At 39.0% G+C, this 6,000-nt stretch overlaps 1 pseudogene; it reads right to left on the bottom strand.

Annotated features, from left to right (window-relative positions):
• Positions 1-2,607: 2,607 nt before the first annotated feature.
• LOC149837979 (cell division cycle protein 48 homolog) overlaps positions 2,608-6,000 on the bottom strand; it is a 67,573-nt pseudogene continuing 64,180 nt past the window's right edge.

The raw sequence follows: 6,000 nt of genomic DNA, 5'->3' as shown, positions 1-6,000 counted from the left end.
GAGCATGCTATAATAACATATAGAGTTTTTTTACTGCCTTAGAACACATATGAACATGTTATATATCATTTATGATAGAATCACATATAAAATTTTTTGCTTTGCCTGCCTTAGAGCACATATGAGCATGCTATATTCACATATTCAATTTTTTTACTGCCTTAGCACACATACGAGCATGATCGAATCACATATATAGTTTTTTGCCTGCCTTAAAGCACATCTGAGCATGGTAGAATCACATATAGAGTTTTTTTAGATGCCTTAGAACACATATGAACATGCTATAATCACATATTCAATTTTTTGACTGCCTTAGCACACATATGAGCATGATAGAATCACATATAGAGTTTTTTTATTGCCTTAGATCACACATGAGCACATGATAGAATCACATATAGTGTGTAATTTATTTCATTATATTTTGTTTATCAATACTGACTGTTCTTTTCTTGTGTAGGCTGCTAGCGATAATCAGGGTAGTGGAGTTGAAGGGACAGATAAAGACAATGAACAAGAAGACGCACAAAATCTTGGCGATGATTAGAGGACTGTGTTGAAGAAGTTCTATTTTTTTATTTTTCCTAATTGTAATTGTTGAATTGTAAATAATTAAACTTCTTAATTTTAAGGTGGAACGATTAATTGTTGTAGATTCTTGTTATATGAATTTTTTTGTGTGTTTTTTTTTTATTTACAGGAAATATAAATTGTACAGGAAATAGAAATTGTACAGTTCTCGGTAATTAATTTTCAAATAATTTTTTTTTTAATTTTTTTTCGTGTTTGCGACGGAACCATCCGTCGCTATTCATATTAATCTAGCGACGGCATAGCGACAGAAGTAAATCCGTCGTCAAGCCGTGGTTGCCGTTTAGTACCGGCGGATTGGCGACAGAATATAGCGCTCGTTATTCCGTCGCAATTAGCGACGGACCTGGCGACAGAATAATTCCGTTGCCAGTTAGCGTCGAAATATTCGCGACGTAAGCATGCTGTCGCCTCGTTGTCGCTAATTCGTCGCTAACCATGTTAGCGACGGATTAGCGACGGAATGTGGTCGTCGCTAATCTACTGCTTTGTTGTAGTGTTAGCTGATTTCAAGGTTTTGAGATGTTTTGTTTGCAGCAAATAGCAAAGGTTCAAAACCCTAAAAGAGGGGTTCTTCAAGTGGGTCTGAGGGTGGTGGGCCACTTGATCCAAGTGGCAATACTCTTACCAAGCCATGTCTAAATCTTAGATTTTTTTTTGTTTTTTCCCTTTTAGGTGTCGCCACATTTTTCAAGTTTTCTACATGCATGACACCTAAGTGTATAATGGATCTGGATATCCGGGTTCCTATAGAGCAACTAAGCAATTTTTTTTCTGAGAGAATTTATTCTAGGGAAACTAAGGGTATATTTTGGAAGCAAGAAAAACATTCATAGAAAAAAAAATCTATGAGAAGTTTGGATAAGATAATTTTTCTAAAATAAAAAATTTCAGTTGTTTGGGTAGCACGAGAAAAAGAAAATGAAAAATCTTGAAAAAACAAGAGAGAGGAGGAGAGGGTAGTGGTGGAGCTTTTCCAGTTTAGTTTTCTGAGAGGTAGTTGATGGTGGGTAGTAGTGGTGGGAAACAATCTTGAGGTGGTGGTGGCCGGTGCCATTTTTTGAGATGTGGGTGATGGTGGACACTACAAGAAAAATGCGGATTAGCGTCAGACGTTGTCCATCGCTAATCCATTGCAAATCCATCGCTTAACATGTTTAGCGGCAGATTTACGATGAATTAGTGATGGACAACATCCATCGCAATTTCCTGGTTGCTAATTAGCGACAAACCAGTTTTGTCGCTACTTTCATCGCTATTTATCGATGGATTAGTGACGGCCATGATCCGTCGCTAAATAAGCACAAACTTGGTTTTGCGACAGATACATATCCGACGCTAATATGTCGCTATTTTAGTGACGAAATAGGGAGGGATTACATTTTGTCGCTAAACCAAATATTAGCGACTGATAATTTCCGACGCTAATCCGTCATAAAATTAAATTTTTTTTTTGAAATATAAATATCGAGAAATATTAACACGGACAACAACATCACCAACAGAACTTTCACGCTGTAGGATGATAAGAATAGTGAAAGCAAAATTAGTTAATCACAAACACTAGAAAATACCTATTTTATTTAAATATTAAATCAAGAGAATCTTACAAAACTTCCACACTAAAGATGATAAGAATGGTGAAAACAATTTGGTTAGTCAAAAGACTCAAAACCACTGAAAGAGGCTAATTTTATCCAAATACTAACTAAACAATGATCATCTTGGAGATAATCTTCTCCATTCTCAAATACCAGGCAAAGTAAAACAGAGAATATTGAACAATAAAAATATGATTTCTCAGAAGAGTTTACCTGAGTTGCAACAGATCAACATTGAAGCACTTGATGGATATTCAACAGATTCCTGATACTGATATGCCAACTGCAATCAACAATTTTTAAGCAAGAGATTTCTGAATCTTCACAAAGGTGTTAACAAAAGATCATCACAACAATTTGGGCATTCAACACACATCTTGTCCTTTGCAAATAGCATACAAACAACAAAATGTCAAGGGAAATAGACAGTTACCTCCTGAAGTTCTCTTATGACATTGTCCAAGCCACCAATATCCTCCCATGAGACATTCAGAACCTCCACAACCTACCAATGACATGTAAACATAATAAAGCATGCACCATCATGTTAAAATAATATTAATAAAAGCTTTATGGCAAAAAATAAAGGAAGAAGAAATGAAAAGACAAGGCTCACAGTTTCACGTAAAACTGAGGGGTTGGAAGAGCCCAAAGCTGTTTGAAAGTGCTCATTTGTGACAGCCATCGAATTGAGGACCTCAACATCAATTGTTTCATCCTTTAAGTCAATGACATCCATTTTTCCCTAATGCACTGAAGGGCCGCTTCTGCGCAAAGAGCAGCAAGGTCTGCTCCAACATAACCATGTGTGTCTTTTGCCACTCTTTCCAGGTCGACCTAATGTGATATTCCAAGAGAGTAAATACGAAGTATTTTAGAGCAAATCAATGGAGCATAAAGATTAAGGGGGGAAAGAAAAACAGGAGTCTTTACATCATCTGCAAGCTTCATGTTCTTTGTATGTATCCGAAGAACTTCTAACCAGTGTTATGAGAGGCGTACGCCTCAATACCTGAAGCGTACGCCTCATAGGCGAAGCGCACACTCAAGGTATTGAGGCGTTGCAGTGAAGCATTTCAGGCTTGAAACACACGCTTCACTCATGTGAAGCGCACGCCTCAAGTTGAAACGCGCCTCGCTTCTAAGGCGTACGCATCAGGTTCGTGCTAGTTATTTGATGATCATTCTGCTAGTGAACAACTCCATTAACAGAAGACTCATACACTCCATACGCTCCGTCGAGCTCTCGCCACGAGACGTCGGTGCCAATGAGGAAGATCTCGCACCTGAAACGGGCACCCATGGATTCGATGAGGAGCAACTTATACATGCCGGAGGCAGAGTCGTGAACAATTTGGCAGAATTCCGGATAGGCCAGTCCAGATTTCGGAAGCCTTATGCTCCTTCGCGTGGCTGGGTTGATGATCTGATAAATTCAGGGACTTGATGGGGTTACGAGGGAGGGGTCGCTCCCCAAACAGCAGATGTCGTTGCACCAGGATAAGATGGAGGGGCAATCATCATAAATCTCGCTTGATGGTGGCGTCAGAACGGGCTGCCAGAGTGTTTCCTTCTCCACGCGGAAGAGGGGATTGTTGGTATCGAAGAAACGAAGTTCCTCGTCCATTTCAATGACAAAAGAGAGCTCCTGATTCTGCTTAGCCCGAAGGAAGTGGGTCTCCACAAAGTCTTTGGAGTCGATTAGGGAGCACCAACCTCTGCAAACCATCCTGAATCTGAGGAGGGAACTCACGGGAAGCCTCGAGAGGATGGCTGTGGTGATGTGGTTTGGGATGATAAGTAAAGGGGAAGAAGAAGGATCCTCTCGCAGGACACAATTTATTTTATACTGTGGTTTATTAGTAGTTTTTATTTAAAATTTTTATTATTTTATTAATATTCTATATTTTATTATTTTGATCATGAAGCTTGCGCTTCAACACCTTGAGGCTTACACCTCGCTTCATAACAGGCTCAACGCCTCGCTTCGCCTCATCGCATTTAACAACCTTGCTTCTAACCGCCCAACCTCATCAGGAACACCAATGTCGATCTCCCTATCAAATCTTCCAAATCTTTTGAGAGCTGGATCAATGCTATTTGGTCTATTAGTAGCACCAATAACAATAACATGGGCTCAAGTCTTAAGACCATCCATTAGAGTCAAAAGTTGGGAAACAATATGCCTCTCCACCTCACCATGTATTTTCTCTCTTTTGGGGGCTATTGAATCTATCTCATCAATAAAGATGATGGAAGGAGCATTCTTTTCAGCCTCCTCAAATGCTTTTCTCAAGTTGCTCTCACTTTCTCCAGCTAACTTGGACATAATCTCAGGTCCATTGATTAAGAAGAAAAACACACCAGTTTCATTTGCAACAGCTCTGGCAATCAAGGTTTTCCCTGAACCAGGAGGACCATAAAGCAAAATACCCTTTGGAGGCTTCACACCGATGGATTTAAATAGTTGTGGATGCCTCATTGGAAGTTCAACAAGCTCCCGAATCTGAGCCATCTGCTTCCCAACATCATCATAACCAACTTCATTCAATCGCTCTTCATCCTCCCGTCTGACAGTGTCCCCTTCACAAAAGATCTCTGTATTTGGAGCAACAATGCAATATTCACTAGGATCGGTTTCAATGACTTTAAATTCCACACTCCGCATCCCGCCTCTCACAAGGAAAAGGTCACCCTTTCTCACTGGTCGATAGGATTCTAGGAAGTAACTATGTTTCAATGACTATGTCGTCTAAAAGGAACGCAATCGCATCAACTAATCAACACTTTTCAAGAACACGACAGGGTTCTGGCAAATATAACAATGGATCACGACACCTCACACCACGCAGGGGACAAACCATTCAACAAATCTTAGTTGGAGCCACAATCATGAAACTACAACATGCGAAAATGGGTTGATCTCAATACAGATGCATAGACTTCATCATCATATAAACTACAACATGCAAAGAATAACTAGGTTGCACCAAGCCCCGCTATTCACGCATAGGAACAGACTACTCACTCAGCTCTAATTGCATAGACTTCAAAAACACTTCAGACTAATAAGAAAAATGGCATGCACAAGAAACTGATCTCACACTGACCACATGAATTCAGCCAAAACGTCATGCAAAAAGAATATGATTGCACACTAACCACATAAATCGGCAACTAAGCAAACAAGACTGATATAGCTTTTACCAAACAATGCAACAATCGATCTTCACACTTCAAACACTTCAAACGGATACAATTGTCCATTATTTGAAACATGTTTGATCAAACTGAGCAGTAGGTCATGGCTCTAATACCATGATAACAAATCAGATTTAACCATACACAGAAACAAACCAACAAGAATCAGGACACGAGGTTTTACGTCATTCAGTCACTATAGAGCCTACTTCCACGTCAACTCTCTCTCTCTCTCTCTCTCTCTCTCTCTCTCTATATATATATATATATATATATATATATATATATATATATATATATATATATATATATATATATTCCATAATCTGCCCAAAGAGAGAGAGGTTATGTATATATATAATGATTTCTTCTTTAACCAAGTGCAATAGAAAATAGGAAACTCAACTGTTTTAGGATTTCCCTATTCCACAGTTTTCCAACGACACTAGGTTTCCCATTATAGTTGGGTACCTTCATTCCCACGTTACAAAATTTTCTTCCAACGAAAGGACTTTCCAATTCTTTCTTATCTCTATTAGCATCACTTCTCTGTTTTTGCTTGGCGCATTGCTTCTCTTATCCATTTCATTTCTTGGTAACTATG

Source organism: Nuphar pumila, chromosome 5 (assembly GCF_984573655.1).
Source record: "Nuphar pumila chromosome 5, dmNupPumi1.hap1.1, whole genome shotgun sequence".
Lineage (NCBI taxonomy): Eukaryota > Viridiplantae > Streptophyta > Magnoliopsida > Nymphaeales > Nymphaeaceae > Nuphar > Nuphar pumila.
This window is presented reverse-complemented; position numbering and strand designations above follow the sequence as displayed.